The 6,859-nt window shown below is 34.6% G+C and overlaps 1 protein-coding gene across 1 annotated transcript in view; it reads left to right on the top strand.

The window, feature by feature from the left end:
• The first annotated feature begins 3,933 nt into the window (after positions 1–3,933).
• Positions 3,934–6,859, top strand: part of LOC121425226 (Fanconi anemia group I protein-like) — a 38,965-nt gene continuing 36,039 nt past the window's right edge. Inside the window, exon 1 of the mRNA XM_041621238.1 lies at positions 3,934–3,994. The gene's annotated coding sequence lies outside the window, so the exon portion shown is untranslated. The remainder of the gene's footprint in view (positions 3,995–6,859) is intronic.

Below are 6,859 nucleotides of genomic sequence, written 5' to 3'. Positions count from 1 at the left end.
TTTGCTTTAGAATCACCCTTTGTTAAAATCATCAACCCAAAAGGAAAAATTCTGATACTGGGAGTTTTATACCGACCTTCAAATTCAAATACTCAGCATTTTCTGGAAACCCCTCAATGACTATTCACTCAATCCATTTATGAAAAACAAAGTTTGTTTTTTATGGGGGATTTCAACATCAATTTAATGAATTGCAACACTGACAATATCTCGCAAGAGTTTTTCTAAAAGTTTTTGACTAATTCTTTCTTGCCACTAATTACTAAACCAACGAGAGTAACTAACACTTCTGCAACTATTATAGATAATATTTTTAGTAATGCAACTTACCCTACCCCCAAAGCTGGTATAGTCCTTGGTGAAATTTTTACGAAGTTGTCTAAAAATAAATGTTTAAGAATGAATCATATAATACTTCCTATCGTAAAACAACCGATGATAACATTTCCGATTTAATATGGTCGACAATTTTTTACTCCACAGAGGTTGATGTAGCTTACGGCTCTTTTTATTTCCAAATTAATGTCTTCTTTAGGCACCAATGTCCCTCTTATCACCAACCGAAAGTCAAATTATAAAAAAATCCGAATATATCCCTGGATTACTAAATCTCTCTTACGATCTATTAACCGTTAAAAAAATCTTTATTATGAATACATATCTAAACCAATTATAGCGAAAACTCTCGTTCTAAGTACACTTGTAATAAAAACACCTTTACCACATTATTATGTATTGCCAAAAGGGAATACTACAAAAATGAGATGAAAAATATTTGGAAGATTATTAATAATGTACTGAACAAAAAGAAAAAAAAGCTCCACAATCACAAAATAAAATCAAACAATGCTATCACAGACGACACTAATCACAGGGGAGTTCAATTCAAATATGTTGGCAACAACTTGGCTAAAAATAATTATACCTCGAACTATGAAATCCCTTTCCGATTTCCTTGACGACCCTATACCCCAATTCCATGTTTTTTAATCCTACTAATTCGATGGAAATCATAAATATTTTTAGCAATCTACAGATTAAGAAAAGCCTGGGGCACGATGGTATACCTAACTTTCTACTAAAATAAATCATTACGGCCATCGTTGATCCAATGGTACATAATCTTTCATATCTCTCTTAGCACTGGACGGGTCCCCAATAAAATGAAAATCTCCAAAGGCATCCCACTGTTCATAACTGGTGATAGCCAACTCGTTTCCAACTATCGTCCGATATCCTCACTAACCTCACTATCTAAAATTCTAGAAAAAACTTGTCCGTACCAGAACAAGTGTTTTTTTTTCAAATTACACAACATTTTTTTTCAAACTTCCAATTTTGGATTCCGTAAAAACCATAGTACTGCCCATGCAATTTTGTCATTTCTTAATAAAGTCACCACTTCCATTGTCATACTGTCGGTATTTTCCTGGACTTCACCAAGACCTTCGACACTATATAAATCATGAAATTCTCCTTCATAAACTGCGTCATTATGGAGTTAGAGGGGAGGCTTTGGAGTGGTACAAGACTGATCTACCTCACTGATCATGCTGATAGGACCCAATTTGTATCAGTAAATAATAGCAATAGGACTACTCTTCCAATTCCTTGCGGTGTCCCCCAGGGTAGCCTAATACTAGGCACACTTCTTTTTATTACTTATATCAATGATATCAAAAATACATCAAATTTACTTTCATTTATACTTTTTGCCGACGACTCCAATATTTTAATTCTTTTCCCATGATGATATTAACAAACTCGTTAGAATCGTAACTTTTGAACGAACAAATGTTACAGATTGGATCAAGGCCAACAAACTTTCGCTTAATCACCAGAAGACAAACTACATGAATTTCAGTAATAAAATCAATGCTCTACCAGACAGTATTTTCTTTGATAATTTCGTTCTGAATAATGTTTCCACTACCAGAGTCTTGGGTGTCCTTATTGACAACAAATTATCCTGGAAGCCTCATATCGATAGAATATTTAAAACAATTTATTTCTAGAAACATTAATAAACTCAAACATTATCTCCCTTCTCGCACTTTGTTAACATTATACTACACCCTTATTCTACCATATATTAATTATGGAATAATTGCCTGGGGATGTGCAATGCAAACACAAATAGAACATTACTTCTCCAGAAAAAAAACTCGAAGAATAATTTTTCAAACACACTTAAATCACATATTGACATTTTATTTTGTAATGACAGTCTCAAAGTATATCTTTTCGAACTTAGTAAATTTATGTTCAAATTAAGCAAGGAGGACAATATTACCACCTTCCTTTAACAATAACTTTATTTTCAAAGAATTCATTTGTCTTCTCTGGGCCTGCCTACTGGAACTCTCTGCCTCAAGATTTCAAAGAATCCCCCAATGTAAATATTTTTAAATGAAAATTGAAAAAATGTTTATTCTGCAATACTCGTTGCAAACAGCTAGGTTAAGCTGAATAACTAATTTAATCATACTCGGCTTTTGTGTATAAATATGCGCTCATATAGACTTGTATATTATTTGTTTTTATTATTTTTTCTTCTTAAAATTGCAATTAGCCAAAGTACCTGCTGCCCCCCTCTTCGTTCTTTCTTTCTATTGGTACATTGCACTCCTCTGTCCCTCATGTCTTCTCCTCCTCACCCCCCCCCCCCCTCTCTCTCTCTTTCTAATATCATGAATATTGTAAAACAAAATATTTTCTCACACGATCCATTAGTTACGTTTTTGTAAAGTGCCAAAATATGTTTGTATTTACTTTTAAACAAAATTTCTATACATCATTACGACCCAATATACCTTTGCTGTAATTTTGTAATGAAACTAAGTTAGGGGCTTGCCTTTTGTACAAGCTTTCTTTTTTCGGCAAGACCCTCCGTTTTACTTTACTTTAAGCCTGTGTTCCTTAAATCTGTGATTGTTATATATCTTGTAGTATTTTCGACCTTGTTATGTTTATCATAATTGTGTACAAGTTTGAAACAGAAATCCATAAATCAAATCAAATCAAAATCCCCTTCTCTGTCTGACCCCGTGGTCTGTCCCCCTCTCTCAAGTTTCTCTCCCATAATATATGCCTGCATAACGAAGCGCGAGCTAAACATGTGATCTTCCGACCGGAAAATTTTAACAAAGAACAAATTATTCGAGGGCGAAGCTTATGTTTTTTTTTAATTCTTTTCGATTTAGACTATGTTCTCAGAAAACCTTTTCTGATATTCCGACCTAAATAGACAGTTAAAATGGGGTTAAAACAGTTTGATGAGCATAGGTATCCTCATTGAACAATATTATTGGGAATGCGAAGCATTAGCTGATTTGTTTTTGTTGTTCTTCTTAAGGCTAACAACAAAAAAAAACGTTTAAAAAAAAACAAATAAACCGAGCGAGCTGAACGGCAGTGCATGGCGGCACCGGGGTTTTTAAACTAGAACAAGTATGACTGAAGGGAAATATAGCTGGGATCAAAGGCGGACACAATTTATTTACATGATTTAGGCTGTTTCACAACATCGAGCGTGAAGCGCGAGCTGAAAATCTTTTAAAATACCCTGATATGATAACTGGATAGTTTAAGCACACTTTTGTAACCCCAAAACAGGATGGGCATCTAACTAAACAATGATTGATTTATAGGGCGCGTAGATAGAGAAGACATTTGTTAATATCCACTGCACTTCTTTAATTATCTCGCTGAAAAAAAATAATGAAGACTCGAATCAAGAGAAGATTAAGTTTTGCATATTGTGAACACTGGATTTTTAAGCCCCATGTTATTCTATTGAACATATTTTTGTTATTTATCTCAATCAACAGCGAGCGCAGCTAGCGCTATCCACGGAAATAAAATGTTATTTCCGTTGCGCTAGCGCCTAGCGCGCGATCGCAACCAAAACTTATGAAAACAAAAGTACCGGTACCGTGTGCGCATGCGCTAATTTCATGTGGCGGACTGCTTGAACTTTCATCCGGAGATTCAGGTAAATAATAATAATGTTTCCTATTTTTTTAGATTATCATTTGGGTAAGAATATGAAAAATATGAATTAAAATTTAATGAAGAAGTAATTTTTGGTTTAGAAATTTTTAGTTTTATACCGAATTTTCATTGCTAAAAAAATATTGATGGCCCGATTGACTCTGCTTTAGTCCCACATGATCTACCCGATGTCATGTTTTGTTAATCATTTTCATAAATTTATGCTTTTATATCATAACCTTGTTCATAGAATGAGTGAATTTTATGAGTATGACTAGATCTGTCTGCTGTAGCTAGGTCTGTGGTCTTTGGTTGTAACCTTGAGGACTCCGTGATGATATTTTAAAGATATTTTTACATATACTTTTTCATCACGGACGGAGCCTTGAAATGAAACCCTTCCCATAGGCCCTAGACCTTATCGCAAATAGCGTCTGTCGCGTGAGGGCGTCTGTCATCGCAGAGGATCACGGGATGCGAAAGGGGGCAAACGCAGAATCGGCTTTTGGGAAGCCATACAACGCCATATGTTTTGTGCAGTGTCACTCAAAATCCAGGCTTTTTAAATAGTCTGATTTCTTCGTATTTAAATTACTTTGGGTACTTTGAATGTGGATTTATAGAACAATCTATGTATCATGATTGCCCAGTGAAAGTATGAACTCAATACTCACCATATTTTCGAAGTTTTATGGGGCTAAACTTGGGAAGATTTTGTGGGAAAAGTGAGACGGTGATTGCGGGTCAATTAATGCCGATAGACTTTAGAAAAGAGCAATAAGTCGGCGATCCCAATTAGATAGCAAATTTTTCCATTAAAGAATATTCATGAGAATCATAATGTAGACAATAAATTCTCCATATAATTTAGCGATATAGTTTTGTTATTTTGGGGCAAATATAGTCCTCCTTTGCAACTCGGGCTCTTTAGTTTGATCATACAAGCTCTATATAGGGGGTGAGACAAATCTAAAGTATATAAAAAATAAGCTATATATATATATATTTATTGATTTATTTATATCATACATAATGAAGGACATATACAAATGACATGCAGATTAAATAAATCCCTGAATTTGAAACATCCCTCCAACTCTCTGTAATTTTATTTTGTCTGAAACTTAGTAGATGATGGATATATAATTCATATAAATGATATATATTTCATTCTTTTGATAAAAAAAATCTTATTTCAACATTTACATCTTCAATTTATTTCATCGCATTCAGTCACTTCTCTTACAGATCACCTTCCTCATTAATTTCTTTTTGTATCTTATTTTTCTCTTAATATTATTTTCATCTATTCTCATTTTTTATTTTTTTCCTCATTATTTCATTCATTATTTTGTCTAAGCATGCCAATGATTAAACTTCAGAATGTCCGACCACGATCCTGAATAATATGCAACTATTATGTAGCCTACTCTGTGGAGAGAAAAAGAAAACACAGCTCGGTTTTTAGGCCTACTGAATAAAATCATGATTGAGATAATTATTTATGAAACATGTATTCTTGACTATCGATTGATATTACAAACATACATAACTAGAATAAAGTAATCAAATGTACTGCAGAGTTTGTTTTATTGATCATCATTTTATTTTTGCTTGGAATTAGGGACCAGTTTCCTCCACTGCCTCGCCGACGTACACTGTCCCCAGGACCGAGAGTGCATGCCCACTGTCCGTGCATGCAAGCACACTGCACAGCAGCTGCGCAGCTCAAAACACGCACAGACAGTGCGCGAAAATGAAAGAAAATTATACTTTTCTTCATAAAATCTGTGGTAATTCTTGCAGCTATAGACAGCACATCTATCTCTGCCACCCATGATTAAGAAGAAAAGTGATGTTAGACTCTGGAACAAATATGACGAGGCGTTTACTGGAAGTTAGCAAAATGTTGGCTGCGGGCGTCGATCGTATTTTGATACACTATGGAAATCGTACACTTTATTGTCGGCTGCTTGCGCTCGCATGGTCGCATCTGGACAACAGCGGCGCTATTGCCCCCTTTGCGATCCCATGATCCTTTGCGTGAATCTATTTGCGATAAGGTCTATACTTGTACAAGCGAGACCTAGGAAATCCATATTAACAGCATAATGTTAGTCGTACTCCTAGTCCTAGAGGGAGAAGAGAAATCGGTCTGTATTTATCTAGGCCCTATTTTATTCATCAACGAACCTTCATACGTATACTGCGTATGATGAAGGTGTAAAAAACGTGTTGGTTTAAAGATGAAAAAATAGAGGTTTCTTTCCAGACCAATCTTGTGTAAATCCCTCAATCCATTGTAAACAACGCAAATGAAATAGGCTTGACCCTTGAACCACTTTGTTACAATTTAACTTCAATAAGCGATGTTACTAAATGCTGTTTACAAATAATAAAATTTGAAACTTGATTATAAATAATTATTAATGATGATTATTTATAATCATGTATTAAATTTCTTCTATGTATTTTTGGGCACATAAACAGGATTTATTTTGCTACTTTTTCAGAAGTTATATGGAATTTCTGTAATTTTTGTCTCACCTGTGTAGCAGAGTGAGACTATAGGCGCCGCTTTTCCGACGGCGGCGGCGGCATCAACATCAAATCTTAACCTGAGGTTAAGTTTTTGAAATGACATCATAACTTAGAAAGTATATGGACCTAGTTCATGAAACTTGGCCATAAGGTTAATCAAGTATTACTGAACATCCTATTAGAGTTTCATGTCACATGACCAAGGTCAAAGGTCATTTAGGGTCAATGAACTTAGACCATGTTGGAGGAATCAACATCAAAATCTTAACCTGAGGTTAAGTTTTTGAAATGTCATCATAACTTAGAAAATATATGGCCCTAGTTC

The sequence above is a fragment of the Lytechinus variegatus genome, chromosome 12 (assembly GCF_018143015.1).
Source record: "Lytechinus variegatus isolate NC3 chromosome 12, Lvar_3.0, whole genome shotgun sequence".
Taxonomy (NCBI): Eukaryota; Metazoa; Echinodermata; class Echinoidea; order Temnopleuroida; family Toxopneustidae; genus Lytechinus; species Lytechinus variegatus.
This window is presented reverse-complemented; position numbering and strand designations above follow the sequence as displayed.